The 17,761-nt window shown below is 39.5% G+C and overlaps 1 protein-coding gene and 1 long non-coding RNA gene across 3 annotated transcripts in view; one reads left to right on the plus strand and one right to left on the minus strand.

Moving 5' to 3' along the window:
- The window catches only part of LOC122998234 (neuronal PAS domain-containing protein 3), a 370,534-nt gene that overhangs the window by 64,656 nt on the left and 288,117 nt on the right, over positions 1-17,761 (minus strand). The window lies entirely within an intron of this gene.
- LOC122998235 lies at positions 12,669-16,021 on the plus strand. Its single transcript, XR_006407368.1, has 3 exons — positions 12,669-13,048; positions 15,075-15,243; positions 15,790-16,021. It is a non-coding gene; the product is annotated as an uncharacterized LOC122998235 (long non-coding RNA).

Consider the following 17,761-nt stretch of genomic DNA (forward strand, 5'->3'; position numbering starts at 1 on the left):
TGAAGTAAAAGCAGAAAACTCTTTTATTTTGAAGTGTGAAGGCAACAAATACATCCTGAAAAACAAAAACAAACATTTATATAAAGAATCTGAAGCGTTAAAATTCCCATTCATCAATGTCTCACTCTCTGAATCACACTTTATGGAAACATTTTAAAGCCACACACACATGCACACACACACACCTCAAAACAGTAAAAAACCTCTGTGTGACTTTGCAAAGTACTAATCAAATAAATTGATGTTGGCTCGCAGGGTTCAGAATTAATTACAGCATTAAACATTAGCTAAGTGGGGTAATATTCCAAGTTTGATAGTGCATAATTACTCCGCTGTTAATGATTCATGCGGCGTTAGAGCCGAGGAGCGAGGAGGAACGACGGACATGAGCCCAAGTGTCAGAAAAAAAAAAAAACTCTGCAGAGAAACTTCATTTCCTCTTTAAATGATGAGTGATGAAAACATGAAGAGGATTTCTGAAATCTTCATTTTCCTCACTTAAAACGTTGAGTCGATGAAATAAGATGTAATACTCATAAAGTATAAAACAAACCGTTATATCACAGCATGAAAGACTGACAGTACAATATGTGTTATACAACAGCAGCTCTATTTAAATATGTTGAATATCTTCTCTTTGAATTTAAATATAAACTTATCAGCAGGCTGCATCATGAATAAATATCACAAATATCTCAACAACTATTGGATAGATTGAAATTTGGTTCAGACATTGACCATTGACATGGTGCTGAGACCATAGATGTATGAAGAGAAGTAGATACGGCGTCGGAGGTCCCGTTCATTCTTATAAACGTTGCTCAGTGGCGCTTGAAACCAAAAAAAAGCCATGGAGCATGCTCAGTAGAGACTTCCTCGGCCGAGACTGCTAACTTCCAGTTTAGCCCTTGCAGCTAGCTATCTTTCAGGTGACGCACTTCCTGGGGGCTTGGCCAAGACGATGAATGCTAATGATGTGCAGCGGTGTGGCTCACTGACGTGTTTTTAATAGTTTCTGGACAATAACGGAGGTCTACGGCACAGAAGAATAAGGAATAATCAGGCTTTGATACACACACAGTACTTGTTAGCAGATCAGTTCATTGTTGGTTTGAATCCAAACATGAGATTTATTGAGAATAAGAAAATATAGAACATTTTCCAGCCAAATCCTTTAACCTTTAGTACCACTATTAGGTTTGTTGTGTTTATTTGGATCCTTTTTTTTTTTTTTTTTTTTAGCTCAAGGCTAATCTCCCAAGAGTCCTTCTTAAAATCATACAAACATTTTGAGAATACTACAGGCCTCGAGCACACATACACACATGTATACAAACCATAAATACACATTTTTATAACACATGTACACACTTAATCATAAATACACAGTATGCGCATTACCACATATAATTTACACAAACACATCTGTGTCTAAACACACTGACAATACAATGATACAAGTATGGTGACGGCCACAATAAGAACGTACAGTCCAAAATACGTCAGTTATCATATTAGTCACACTGTAAACATTATTGTCCTGTAAATAAAGGGCCACCTGCCTATTTTTTATCCTCAGTAATACCTAATGATATTCATCTTTGTTACTTATATTAACTTTGTGTTCGTCTCGCACTAATATAGTTTGTCTTGAATACTTATTGGTCTTTTGAACTTTTGGATTTCTCAGGATTGTGTAACTGAATGATTGCCATGAAATTTGGTACAAACATTCATGTCTCAGGATAAATATTCATCTAGTGGCGCCATCACCAGGTCAAAATGTTTCCAATACTTTATGACCACATACCTGCAAAACTAATAACACTGCCATCAGCCTCAACTGTACTCTGTGTTTAGTGCTAATTAGCAAATGTTAGCATGCTAACACATTAAATTAAGACAGTTAACATGCTTTAACATCAGCATGTTAGCATTGTCTCTGGGAGGATGTTAGCATGCTAACACATTAAATTAAGACAGTTAACATGCTTTAACATCAGCATGTTAGCATTGTCTCTGGGAGGATGTTAGCATGCGGACGTTAACATTTAGCTCAAAGCAAAGATTTGGCTAAACTCAGCTGCACAGATCTGTTAGCATGCTGGATATGTGTTCACATTATGTAAGTATACAATATGCATAAGTGCAACTGTGTGTAAGTGCATATGTTTGTATATTTAAATTAATGCATGTGTCCACACACTACATGTAACATACTTGTGTGTATGTACGTTTGTTTTCCCCCTCAAAGGTGTGTGTGTGTGTGAGAGGATAAAGCTGGTCTCCAGTTGACAGCACTAGTGTGTTATCAGTCAGATGAATGGGGACGAATCTCTATTGTCAGTAGAGTAGCATGAACACACACACACACACACACACACACACACACACACACACACACACACACACAGCCCATATCCAAGACACTTTCCTTGTCAACAGCTCAGAGGATGACAGATGAACGGTCCATTATGAACTGTTTGCCACAGTGTGTAAGTGTGGGATTGTGTGTGTGTGTGTGTGTGTGTGTGTGTGTGTGTGTGTCAGCTGGGCTCTGATAGATGGTGATTTATTAGGCAAAACAAAACACAGAACACTGAAAGCAATCACATCACCTGGACGAGAGAGCAAGAGAGAGAGAGAGAGAGAGAGAGAGAGGTGAGTCTGGAGAGGGATGAACAGCAGGAGTCGTGATGAAAAAACAGAAAGATAAAAGCAGTTTCATTTTTATAAAGTTAACTTTATTTTAAACACGTCTGTCCTTCACAAAAGTAGAGAAAAAAAACAGAAAAATCTAAGTTAGTAAGTTTAAGGATGATGATTTTGGCTGTTAATGAGGATGGAGAGAGGAGTGGGCACAGAGGAATAAGATATTATAATATACACAAAATATTAGTGAGATTAAAAATAGATTATAAATAACAAAATAATTATAAAATATGAAGAAATCTCTTTTTCTGTCTTTTCTACTGACAGAAAACTTCACCGGCGGGATCAACATCTCAGTGTGTGAAGGGATAAACAGACCTTTTCAAATCTGTCATAAATCACTGGACACTGAAGAGCTTCTGAGTCTGTGTGTGTGTGTGTGTGTGTGTGTGTGTGTGTATGTGTGTGTGTGTGTGTGTGTGTGTGTCTAGTTTTAACCCCCTGAGGCGAACAGAAAGTAAGAGATCCTTCATCTAGATCAATACACTCACACACACCTTCTGTCTCAGTGTCCCAAATCACTAAAGCTTCTTCAACCTGCTGACTTGTTAAAGCAAAATCCAAAACACACACACACACACACATATACAAACCGACGCCATGGCAATGTGTGTGTGTGTGTGTGTGTGTGTGTGTGTGTGTGTTATGTTTTGTTGTCCGTCATCTATCTTCTTTCTCAGTTTTTCACGCAACTGATTCCTCTCTCTCGCCCATCCTCTCTCAGGAGTCAGGTTGTGAAACGGTGAGCGTAGGTAAGGTGCATTATGGGTACTTTACAGAGTCACAGACACACACACACACACACACTGACACACACACACACACACACTGACACACACACACAGAGGCTTAAATCAGTCTGCTGGGTTTCATGTCAGCGTGTTGGTTCAGCGGAAATTTACAGCCAGACAGCAAACAGGGCTTTCCAGGGCCAGACGCAGGGGCTCAGAGGACACACACACACACACACACACACACACACACACACACACACACACACACACACACATTCACAGACACTATACACACACAGAAAAACACAATACAACACTCATATATTTGTGCTGGACCTCTACATTTGTCAGCTTATTCCATGTTTGGATTGCTCATTTTCTGTTTTTGTCCTCAACAGGCCACTGTAGTCTGAGCCACAGACCAGTGGATGTCGTTACAGTCCCTACTGGTTACCACTAGAGGACATCGAGTCACTGAAATGTCTCTGCTGACACAGTGTCTCCATTACAAATTACAGATTACATGAAGCTAACTCGAGTATGTTAGAATATAAATGTTAATATGTTAAAATCGAGGAGAGTCAGCATCTTAAACTGCTGATGCTAACGCAAACATTCATATTTCACAAACAATCCCGACGAGGTAAATCACGGACATGAACACAGGAAGAGACATAACACAGTCACGGATTTAGAAAACCTGCTATTCTGTTTGTCCTTCTTTCTCTTTTTATCTGATTCATCCGTCTTCTTTCCTTTCTCTCTCTCTCTTTTCTCTCTCTCTCTCACACACACACAAAATCCACTCTGCAGCTCTAAAAACCCGAAAATCTCTCCTCTGTTCTCCCCCAAATCTCACAACAATGGCGGTCTTTGAACGTTCGGAGCGAGGACCCCAGACACTGATAAGCCCTGTGTCGAACGGTCCGGAATGCCGGGGCCAATCCCTGCCTCCCAGTGCATTATGGGACTGTGATAAGGACACAATGGAGGAGCACTTTTATCATGTTTCTCATGCTAATACGTCCACTTGCTGCTTATTTCTTTTTGTTGAGCAGATTTTAATTTGTTTGGTGTGTTAATGACTCGTGCAAGAGCTTCAGGTGGCGTGCGTGTGTGTGTGTGTGTGTGTGTGTGTGTGTGTGTGTGTGTGTGTGCTCAAGGCTACATCTCATTCATCAGGCAGAAAGGTCTTCAGGGCAAACACACACATACCCACACACACACACACACACACACACACACACACACACACGTACGCAGACAAAACCCAAGAGGTTATGTCGAGTGTGTGTATAAATGTGAATCCTGAGGCCGTTTCCCTTCACGGCCTTCAGTGATGTTTTACTGTGGAACTCAAGGAAGTGTTGATTATCTTATTATTACGTGGTCAGGTGTGCACTTAACGGGTGCAGCATCACATCTGCATGAAATTAGAGATTGTGAGTTTTACTATAACGAATTCTCAGATTCAATATGTAATTTTGATGTATTTAAAAACTGAAGCATAATGTAAATATTAGGGATATGCAGAAGGCCCAGTATTTGTATTTGTATCTGTATTTATTGAGGAAGCAAAATTATTTGTATTTGTATTCGAATAAAAGTGTAAAGAGGCTTAAAAATTCCTGTTTTTTGTTTTTATTACGCTTTTAATTTTAGAAAATTAAAGTGTAACAATAAGTGTTCATGAAGCGTGTGTCAGTAGTTCAGCTTTATCTCTGGGGAACACTCCCAAATCTGGGAGTGATGTCCCAATTAGGAAATGTGCGTCATGTAGCAGGTGGATGTGACTCCCCTCACTGAGACCTGCTGATAGACGTCACAGCGGAGCAGAGAAGAGACACTGACATAGTGATGTTACCGACCTGCACACTGGTATTTGACATTTTTCTTCCTGAAAACAAATAATTTTTAAAGTATTTGTATGAAACAAATATTCGTATAAAACCCCACTATTTGTGCTTTGCAGAATAACATATTTGTATTCTGGCACACCCCTAGTAAATATGCTCAAAATTCTTGTGGGAGGCAAAAATAATAGCAAATGTTCATACACAAACTGTAGTTTCTGCGTGCGTCCTTCTACAACGTTAACCAAGTTGTCGTAGATGCTGAGAATAGTTACGACAATGTTTATTCGCTTCCTTGTAGAAAGTTAGAGGAGGAGTTTGATGTGTGTTGAGAACATAAACATAGCACAAAAAGTAAGGAAATTTGTGTTTGGTAGGTTTTTCTTTGTTGTAACAATGCTTCTTGGCAATAAATCTTGTCTCATACCGTTGGAAAGCCTGTTTTTTATTTCCCTCTGTTTGGCATTGGCAGAGATGATTTGGCAAATTTTTCATGGACGCAACCCACATACTCAGCTCTGCTGCTCATCCCACAAATGCATGTTCCTTACAAATGTGGCGCCATTTAAAAGGGAAATAAACAGGCTTTGTAACAATGCAGGAAGCATTGTTACAACAATGAAATGTCCTTACTTTTTGTGCTATGTTTAGATAGCCTAGCTTAGCATGAATAGCGGACTCAGGGGGAAACAGCTAGCCGGACTCTGTCCAAAGGTTAAAGATCCCTCCATATTTTTAGATACATAAAAAATAATTTTCTTTGAATAATAATTTGTCTCTGATATGGTTTTTCCACAAAGAAAAGTTCAGTATTTTAAAATATATAAATATCGCTCATTTCAAATGTCTCCTCCTTCACTGTAAAGTTCATTCTCAGTGTTTGTGCAGTTTAGGCTTCAAGTTCCCACATCACACTTATGTATGTACGTTGCATACTGGACCACGATTGGCTCCAAGCTGGTTGTGATGTCACGAATCCTGCTGATACGTACACGTGTTAAAGTCAGATTTAACACATTTCCAACACAAAAACACACGATACAAGATCACTAATTAACACGCTGCATCTCGTTTGTTTAATCAGAACGTTACGTGTCTGCATCAAGATCCCAGTGACTACAAACTGTAATTTAAAAGGTGATGATATGTCAAATGGCCAAAAAGTCAGTTATTGAAGGTTTAACCGACAGCAAATGAGCTGTTTAGTGGTTTAGGTTGGAGGGAGTTTTAAAGAAATTATATTATGCATAATTTTTTCCCATTTTAACTCACATTCCTCAGTAATTTCACTTTTGGTGAGGATAGAAAAACCTAAAAAGACAAACAATTTAAAATATAATTTGGCAATAAAATGACTTAATGTGAAGAACTTTTGTCACTATTAATAATTTGTATCGACTATATTTTTATAAGCTGCTTTCTTGCCGGTGTGAATGTGAAAGAGATGGATGCAAAAGATAAGAAGAAGGAAGAGAGAGAGAGAGAGAGAGAGCGGATCCTCTCTCCACTAAACACTAATATACAGGCCTGCAGCCCTAATAAAAGTATATTTATTATAAATATCCTCCATTCATTTCTGCAGCAGCGTTTACAGCCGGCAGTAAGCAGCCATTTTAATACTGCAGCTCCTCTCTGAACGTTTCTCAGCTCAAAGAGCCGTTCACAGTGTTTATTTCAAGTGAATCTGCTGAGAAGCAGCGAATTAAAAACCATCAACAGTCTGTTCATGATTCAGCAGCGACTCTTTTATATTAAACTTAAATATCAACTTCTCTGGAAACATCATCATGTCTCTTTAATTAATTTTAATGACCATAAATGTCCTGCTCTGTCGCTACTTTTTGTTAAAGTTGCGTTCATGGGCCTCAGGAAAATTTATTTAAATTCACTGTTTGGGTGATGCATTCATGAACCCTCCGACATCTGTGTATTTATGAAGGCTGCTGAGACGTGTGAAAAGTGAAATAATCATTTCTTGCACTGAAAAGCATAGAAAAGCATGTTAGATTGAACAAAACATTTCACAATAAAAGCCTTCAGGGGCAGTGACTTTCTTCCTTCTGAACTGCTGGAAAGCTTTTAATGTGAAAGGGGAGCAAACAGAGAAAAGCATATATCTGTACGAGACGGAAAGTTTCCAGGTAAACACGGAGGGCTGAAGAGATCTACTGTGATATGTGACGAGTGAAAAATCAAAGAGGAAGATGTGAGCGAGCAGCGGAAGACGTGCAGACGGAGAGAAGAAGAAGAAAAAAACACACAAGCAAAGATATTAATTCAACATTAGATGTTCTGACTGAAACACACGAGACTGACACCTTTCACACCGTGTCTACGCCAAATAACTCATTAAAACATCTTCAGCATCAAAGATGAGAGAAGTCGGAGCTTCATCAATATACAACCTGCATGTGTGTGTGTGTGCGTGTGTGTGTGTGTGTGTGTGTTTGTGTGTGTGTGTGTGTGTGTGTGTGTGTGCAGCAGGATTCAGCTCGTCCTTTTTTTTTTTATTTGTCTTTAATTCTCTATGAATGGGAAAGTGTGTGTTTGTCTGCAACTCACGTGTTGATACTGTTTTCTGTGGACTCTGTGGACACCGTGTGTGTGTGTGTGTGTGTGTGTGTGTGTGTGTGTGTGTGTGTGCGTGTGTGTGTCTACAGGGCAATTAATTGAGCAGTGATTGGAATGCGACGCTGCAGCCCGTTGTGAGCCCCTACAGGGCTTTAAATGCAGACAAACACACACACACACACAAAGACAAAAGGCACACACACACACACACACACACACACATGAATGATAGAATAAATAGAAAAATATAGAGCCATGTCACACACACACACACACACACACACAGTGGTGTTCCCTCAGGATCTCCACATTCAGCTGCTGTGACCTTGACAAGAACAACACAAACTGCTGCTCTCTGTCTCTCTATGTTTAGTTTACTTCCATCTTTGTTTCTGCAGCTCCATCCTTCTCTCTCTCTCCGTTTCTTCTTTTTTTCACTACATCTAACTTCTTCTTCTCTCTTCTTTGTTTCACTTCCTGTCTCTCTCTTCTGTAATCTTTTTTTTATTTTCTTTGTTTATCTGCAATAATGTCTCTCTGTTTCGTCACCTTTCCCCGAGACAAAACCTCTCAAAACCTCTCTCCTCCTCTGAATAAAGGCCGATCAGCGACCTCCAGGGCTGCAAAACGAAGCCAAAGTGGGAGCGCCAAAAACTGCAGTTCTTCGAATGGCCTCTCGAGACGGGCTCCAAAAGCGAGTCAATGTGTTTTCAGTTCATGAAAGTTAACTGTAACATTTTGGTCACTTAAAAAAGTCTTTACTGGCATTTGGTTGAACTGAAAGACCCTCTGACGAGTTGAATGTTCACAACATTAGCATTAGCATTATCGCAGTTAATCATAGACTGTAAATGCAACGTGCTAAAACCAAGTTAGCAGCTAGCAGCTAATATGGTCACTTCTGGCTCCAAAAATCCAAGATGGCGACGGTCAAAAATGCCAAACTTAAGACTTCAAAACTGGAGTCCACAAACCAACGGGTGACGTCACTGTGGCTGCGTCCGTTATTTTTTTTTTACACTCTATGCTAACGTTGCCTTTACAGTGAAAACTCACTGAACCGACATTCATTTTCTACAAGACAAGAGTGAATTTCAACTTTATACAAATGAGGGTGAAATTCATCTGTAACACCCTTCTGTACAGGAAAATGTCCATATATGAGAAAATAATTGTTGCTGTTTCAGGAATTCAACTTTTATACGACTCTTCCCACCAGATTATAAGGACGATGACAAAAGAAATGTGACTTGGCATAAAAGAATTTCAAACTCTCAGACAAAGCAGCGATTTGTTTATTTACACAATGCTTGTGTCTGGTTCTGCTTCGGGTTTCTTCCCATTAAAGGAGAGTTTTTCCTTCTCGCTGTCACCAAGTGCTGCTCATGGAGGATTGTTGGGTCTCTGTAAATTAAAGAGTTCAGTCTAGACCTGCTCTATGTGGAAACTGCCCTGAGATAACTTTTGTAATGATTTGGCGCTATATAAATAAACGGCTGACATATATATATATATATAAAAAGCCTGTTGTGTTGACACGTTATTGTGTATCTTGTGTTATTTCAGGTCGTGTTCTGATTGGTTGGTTTGGGTCGTGGCAGCAATCACATTGTGAGAATTTATTTGAAATTTCTGGTATTGTTAGGATTTTCAAATCAGCAACATTCAGATGAGCTTCTGCTCGTCTTCAAGTCTTTTCTCCTCCGTTGATAAAACCAAGAAACACAAAAGCACAAGAACAAGACAACAAAAAGGAGGATGGTGAACTGTTCCTTTGAGTAGAATACTTGAGTAAATGTACATCCTCTCCACCTCTGCAGAAAACACACACACACACACACACACACACACACACACACACGCAGGGCTGTCAGCAGCAGTGACTCGTACGTCTGTTCGTGTTAGTGACTTTTTATATTTGTCGTCTCTCGGGGATCCTCCAGACCGAACATGAAACAGTCGGTGAAAAACAGAACACTGCAAAACGCCGCCGACAACAACATGTTTCTAACAGATTCAGCTTTAAAAATAAAAAGAAATTACAGAGCAGAAGAGACGGAGTCGTACTGCTGCTGTCAGTCAAACTTTAGTTTGAAAAACAAACTGATAACTTTTCCGTTTCCTCATTTCATTTATTTCTTTTTTATTTTGTCTCAAAAATGACTTTCTGTCTCTTATTATCTGTCTTATTCTATTAATGTGATTCATCTTGCTTTGACTTTTCAGTCTTTACACAAAACTCATCCACACTCATGCACAATTTCATTTCTTACCAACAGTAAATGTCTGTATATGTATCTTTATGTAGGCGTCAGTGTGTTTGTGTATTTTACATTTATCTGTATTTTAATGTGCAATCAAATAAATCAATGAAGCTAAGAAACAGCTTTTCCTTCGTCACTGAGGGGAAATTGAAGTTTTGGGGGCGACGCGTCGTCTTCTCCCTGACGGCGTCGATAGCTGCTTCTTAGTATCTGCAAAACAAGCGGGAGAGGCCGCCGCCGCTGCCACCGCCGTTGTCGCCTTTTGGCTGCGTCTGATTATGTATGAGTTGTCTATTAGATAGGGATTTAGGGAACATGAGCTATACTGTATATCTGGATATGATCTGAGGACAATCTGTGGGCTTCAAACAGAGAGGGAGACGCCGGCTGACGGAGAGGCTTCACTATCTGAAATGACTGTTTGTTTTCAATTTCACATTCCAGCTGATTTCCTCTGGATCGGGGCACAGAGAGGTTATTACCGACGCAGACGAGGCTGCGAGGACCGGAGAGAGAGTGTATGTGTGTGTGTGTGTGTGTGTGTGTGTGTGTGTGTGTGTGTGGAAAGGTGAGTGTGTGTGTGTGTGTGGATAGGTGAGTGTGTGTGTTTGTGTGACGGTGTTTTATGTGAGACTAGCTGGAAACATACAGTAGGTTGTGTACGGAGTCTTGGATCAGTAGAAGTGAACTGTGAGTGTGTGTGTTGATGTGTTACAGTATATTGATTATAACAGTTTGATTTGTGCTGAAAGTATAAACATTAATTGTGACGTTAAAGCTGCATTAATTAATATTCTCATCAACAGTAGCAACGTGATGTTAACGAGGGCCTGCTGATTGGTCGATTGTAAAGTTCTGGACAGACGTTCATGTTCCTCAGAGGATGAATCCTGCTGACTTTGTTCATCCTCTGACTTTACCTTATGAAGGAGAACTGGATACTGAATTTCAAAGATTAACTCCTATGAAAGTTTAATCAAGTGAAACATGCTCGTCTGGTGCAGGAGCTGAATGAGCTTCCAGGTTTGTCACATTGAGCGGCACGCTGAATTAAAATCATTTTTCTAGGCTCTGGGAAAGTTTTACAAATATAAAACCTTCATGGATTAAAAATTCATAATACAAAGAGTAATAATTGACCTTATCTGTAGTTGGAGTCGTGTCAACAGTTTTTTAGACGTCTCTTTTATGATATATAAAATATCTTTTTTTTTCAATGCAATACCGCAAGTGGCCACTAGGAGAGATCGGCAGCAAGGCCGTCCAGCGGCGCCGCCGTATCCACCACTTATAAGACATCCGTGGCTCAGAGCATGGACTTCCTGTTGGCTCCGCGAGACTTTCCAAATGTTACTGAAGCACTTTGATCAAATTCTGATAATAAAAAGAATCATTTCATGTTTCATCGCGTATGTTTCTGGTCCGGTGCGAATCACATGATACACACTGTAGTTATAATTACCCGGTTTGGCCACTATGCTAAAATAGCTTCACGGGCTAAAAACACCAGAAGAAGAACAACCTTTGCACTACCTAGCTAAACAATGACAGTTAAGCTAGGTAGCTAATAACTATCTATAAACACAAACACATTGTTGACTCATTAATGAACTACGAGTGAGACAAATATTTTATATTATAGTCTCACACACACACACACAGATTAGTCAGAGTCACATCAGTATGTTGATCTATTACAACTATTTATTTCAGGCAAACATGCCAAACATTTGATTGTTCAGCCTCTTAAATGTGAAGATGTGTCTGACCGTTAATTGAATATCAGACAAAACAAACAAACTGAAGACGTCATTATGGCTTCTGAGAATCGTGTCACTATTTTTTTTAACATTTCGTAGTTAATCAACTAATCAAGAAAATAATTGGCAGATTAATTGATAATGAAAATAGCTGTTAGTTGCAGCCATGTTTATAAGCAATATATTAACATTTAATAAATGTTTATAATACACTATAATGTAGCAGATATAAGTGTTTATTAATGTCAGCAATTATAATTTCTCCTATATTACAATTGTCCTGTTATTACAACTGTGATTTACTGTCATTCATTATCTGTTTATACAGCAGCAAACACTTCTGGTGTCCACAGGAGGAGTTATATGTTATATGTTGTTGACACTTATATCTGCTTCCAACTACATTATACTGTATTATAAACTATTTATTAACTGTTTATTAAGTCCAGACTTAATGATGTAGTTACTTTTCAACATCTGACTAAAACTCTGAGTATTTATATTTGTACATCTGTAAGAAAAAATATAAAAAAAGAGAACAAAGAGCCTTAAATCTACAGAATATGGTACAAATATGTATTAAGTGTACATGTGAGTGCATGTGGTGTGTGTGTCGTTAAAGGACGAGAGCATATATTGTGTATATTTGACACCGTACTGTATTATAGTTGTATGTTTGTGTGTGTACGAGCCTGAGTGTGTATGAGAAACTGTATATGTGTGTGTATCTGTATATAAAAGCCTGTGTGTATCTATATGTGTGAGTGTGTGTGTGTGTGTGTATCTGTATGTGTGTGTGTGCGTGTGTGTGTATCTATATGTGTGTGTGTGTGTGTGTGTCTCCCTATCAGTTAGACAAGTCATTATTCTTGGCTGACAGCGCTCAGCTCCCGCTCCTCTGCCAGGTAATGAATTCTCCTCCAGATAAAGAAAATAAAAATCATCTTTAATTTCTCCGCCTCGCTGTTGTGTAAACTCTGATTCTTTCCGCCCGGGTGCGTTGGATTCGCCGCCCCGCCGCTCCCTGCCTGCCTGCCTGCCTGTCGCCTTCCTCAGACGGCCTACAAGTGGAGAGAGATGATGATGGCGAAGCAGACGCTCCGCTGCGGATGAAAGAACTGCCGTGAAATATGATGGATAAATGGTTGCGGCAGGTGTGTATTTACACACACACACACACACATATATATGATCACATGCACACACACACACACACACACACACATATGCACAGACTTAAATATGGACAAATAGGAGGATGTGCAGAATGCATGTCTACAAAGACAAGATGAGGTTCTCTTTACAGCTCCGCTAGCTTGTTGTGCTACATATCACAACCTCTTGACTTTATACTGTCACAAGAGGTTGTGATATGTAGCACAACAAGCTAGCGGAGCTGTAAACAGAACCTCGTTGTCCAAAGAAAAACGACAGTATAAGTTGTAATGTAAGTTGCTAACAAGAACGTCTATATCAGGTGACAAATTTCCATAATTGGAGGTGGCGGTTGGGTGGATGAATAGATGGATAGATGGCAAAATGTGGACTGCAGGAGACCGCAGGTTGCTTCCTGTTTCCAACCGCGAGTCAGGAGAGTTTTCTAAAAACTGCGACTACGATTCACGTGTAAGGGATTTATTGTGTCAAAGTATGTGCCTTAACTTCTGTAGACTGCCAGAGGACGTCTGCTCGTTGATTTGATACCTGGTAGGAGAAATCACTGCGTCCAATTTGGTAGGAGGTCATCAAAGAGTTTAGCAGTGTAAGGCTATGTGCTCTATTATTTTACGACGTTGTTACTTTCTCACTTTATTACTTTATTACCCTCTCTCTGTCCAATTCCTACTAGGACATACTGTATTTAAGCTGGGACTGTTTGGTTGTTCGGCAGAGTTTGGTTGCTGGCATGTAAGAGTAAAGAGAGAAAGATTCATCACTCTGTGTTTTAATTCTTCACAGAACTTCAATTCTTGAGAAATTCTCCTACACAAGTGATTATTTAAACCCAAACCATGATCTTCCCCTAAATCTAACCAGACCTTAACCACAGCATTGTTACATCATAAAACATCATTATGTTTTTAAAGGAATTTTGAAAAGCTGCTGATAAAGGCGGCATATTAGCAAATGCTCCTACGGGTCGTTAGCAGTGCTAGCTTAGTTGTGCCTCCCTTTGGCTAGCAACACAAACTAGCCTAGTCTCATGTTAGATAGACAAAAAGTTTTATATTTTATCAGTCTGGTAGTTCCAAAAACAGTAATAACACCCGAGGTGAGTTTTATGACCAATCCAGCATGTCGTACATCGACAGCTATGTTAGCTAGTAGCTAGGCTACTAGCTAACAGCTGAGCTGATAACGTCATGAGTCGTCATGAGTCTGTTTAAAAAGTTGGCTCACTCCTGAAAGATGTCAGATTAAACTAGAAAATAAACACTGAATCTAAGTGATTTAGATGTATTACACACATCACTGTAGGTCAGTGTCAGTGATAGTCGTCATGAACGCATCAAATTCTATCGATTTATGAAAGTTTACTCAGTCACTTTGACTAGTTCGCCAATTTCAACTCTCATTTGTGAAATTGCTGTACCGTTTTATGGGGTTTTGGGGATTTTCCATCAATATTCATGTGCAGATTATATGGTAAATCAAATACAAACCCTTCCTTCATTGTCCAATTTTCACATTTTTAGCAATATGTAGCCGTCACATGCAAGAAGGAATATGTTTTTAAAGGTTTGTTGATGTAGAAGAACCAGTGCTCGGCTCCTGATGGTTAACAGTCCAGTCAACACACCTCTGATGTGACTTATTGACATGTTTTTTTAAATAGTTTTTGGATGACAGCGAAGGTCTACGGCTTGTTGGTTTTGCTCTGTACATGAGATTTGTTGACAATAAGAAAAATATAGAAAATCACCAACTTTATCCTTTAAACTGATGACGGATCAGGTGTATGACAAACATACAAACACACACATACACACATAATAACCCCTCTGCCAACATCACCCCGTAAGACATTGAGCTTCTAATTTACACCTGAGCTGTCAGATCACACACACACACACACACACACACACACACACACACACAGAGAGAGAGAGCCTGGTCCCTGATGTGTGCTGCGTTTGTTTTATGCCCCATCTGTTCTCTCTCCCTACTGTCCCATTACAGTTAAACTATAGCTCGGCTCTACGGGTGCAGACAGGGGACAAAAAGGACGTTCACCAGCAGCCGTCTCACACCGGTTCAGTCAGGTAGCCGCGGCAACGAGAGCAGAACTGATCGATGTCCTCCGACTCTTCGTTAACGCTTTAACTCGACGTTTGTAATTACATGAAAGGTAAAATATTAAAAAAAAGTTTTTCAGCTGCTAGTCAGAGAGAGAGAGAAAGAGGTTGTGTGTGTGCAATTACGCATACACCAGCAATAACTTCAATAACACCGGATCAATCAGGATCTGATGGTAATTAATGTTCTGCTGCACGTCCACAGATCAGCTGTTACACACTGGTTCCAGGTTTATACGGTGGAATTATTAGTAATAAAGCAGCTCTTATGGATGAATCCTGAGAATCAGAGCTGTCAGGACATTTTTATGTTTTAAGTATCTGAAAGTTGGAGATAAACCTAAAACCCTGCACCCACTTGATCCCCCCTGATGGCTGAGTGGAGATCAAATCAATATCAATTCAATATCAATCAGTGCCTCACAAGCTTGAAGATTTGCAGAAAGACATAAAGAGAGAGAGAGAGAGAGTGAAGACGCTAATAATTTCACTCTAACTATCAAATTTACACATACGTGCAAATAGCAGCATTGAGATACTATTTGGTTGGCAGTGCAGTTTGCAGGCTCTTGGTGAATCACACAGTCTCATTTGTGCAGGTTTATCTGCCGCAAAGGCTGCGAGATCCTTTTGTGAATTCTCCCCTTGAGACGCCAAGTTTGCAATAAAAGATTAACAGCTAAAAAAAAAGAGTTTTCTTTCCCTCTCATGTGCAGGTTTTTAGCAGAATCACTACATGTCCTAGCCGGGGCGTGCCGTTGGTCTGCTCAGAAATGACATTAATGTGCATGTTTTAATTGTTTTAATGAAGTTATAATGAAGAAAATAGTTTTGTACGAAAAATTTTGTAGGAAAAATATCAGTCAGGACTTTCCAAGCTTTAGGGATGTAAAACCAAAATTCATCAGATATGCAGGTTCAGTTTGTGTCGACATGTTGGGTTTTAGTGAGATCAGAGGGAAAGTATTTAAAGGAATTATCTTTACACACAGCAGTGAGGTCTGTGGGATCCTAAACAACCAGGAAGTGAAGTCAGTTTCAACTAAAAGTGAGTCGTCGTTGTGAAGATTCATCTTTTCTAACCTAAAAGCTACTTTTTCCTGTGAACTCATTCAAAGTTCAAACTTTAAAAATTCAAATACGTTTTTCCTGATCTGTGGAGAATCACCTCTGACCTCTCGCAGTCACGTCCACTGTGTTTTCTGTTCTTCTGTGACATCAGAGATGAATGTTTCTCTGCTGGATAACAAACACAGAGGATTTTATTTCCTCCTCCTCTTTATTTATTGCTTTTACCTGCTGCATTTGTTTTTTGTAACGCTGCGTATGAAGGATGACCTGAACTAATATTCACTTTACTACCGAGAACCCGCCGGCTGCAAATACAACACATCAAATAAAAACATTACACTTTTATAAGTATTTTCTTCAGATGTGGAGGCTTGAAGACGAGGCTGTTAACCGCCCGTCTCTCTCTCTCCCTCTCTCTGTCAGCAGGTCTCACAGGGCTGATATTACCTGAGACGTCCAGTGATTTGCAGTAATTGCAGAGGCTTCGCTTCTTTTTCCCATGATTTTAATTCAAACTTGTTTGCACAAATTACGTCGGCGCAGACAGGTCGCCTGATAACACTAATCCTGCACAAATCGAACTCCTGGTTAAGTTTGAGCTGTAATTTTGTTTTGACGTGTGATTTCTTCTTCTTCTTCTTCTTCTACAAGATGAGATGTCTGTCTGCTTCCTGTCAGGAAACATAGAAACCTCGAGAGGAAAGCGTTGGAAGATTTTTTGCTGATTTGGACAAAGATTCATTGTAAAAATCTTGACATAAATTATATCAGACACTCAATAAATGTTATCATCGTCTTCTGACTGACAACTACACACATCACTGGAAAACACACACGCACGTCAAAATCAAGATGAAATCAAGATAAAGCCGACAGAAACGAGCGCTTTTTAAAGACGTGCACCGGTTTGTCTTCTCTGAGATCTTGTGGGAGGTTGATTCAGAGTCAAGAGACAACAACAACGTCCTGGAGACCTGATGCTCCTCCCGAAGCAGCAGAGGACACTTCAACTCCTTTAAAAAAGGGGAAGTTCAACAGTTTTCGCTTTCTTGCTGAAAGTTAGACGAGAAGATCGATCTCTAGAGATGTCGGTAGGTGGGTTTTGTTAGTTTTGGACAGTCTAGCTGTTTCCAGTCTTTATGTTAAACTAAGCTAACCGGCTGCTGACTGTAGCTTCATATTTAGCGTTTAATCTTCTCATCGTACTCTTGGCATCAAAGTGAACATGTTGAACTTCCCCTTTAAGAGCAGAGGTGCCTGATAGTGTCATGTGTTTTATGTCAAATGTAAAATTTTAAATAAAAGTGACAGAGAGAGTCTGGACCAGTGAGACCAGTGAGAGTCTGGACGTGATATAATGAAGCGTTGATGACTTTTTCCAAATCTTCAGCCTGATTTTTCTAATGTTCCACAGCTGGAGAGATTTTATAGATTATATATTATTACACATAATATAAAAATAATTTCAACAAAGAGGTCTGCTCTTCTTCAGGCCTTATT

The sequence above is a fragment of the Thunnus albacares genome, chromosome 15, assembly GCF_914725855.1.
Source record: "Thunnus albacares chromosome 15, fThuAlb1.1, whole genome shotgun sequence".
NCBI lineage: Eukaryota > Metazoa > Chordata > Actinopteri > Scombriformes > Scombridae > Thunnus > Thunnus albacares.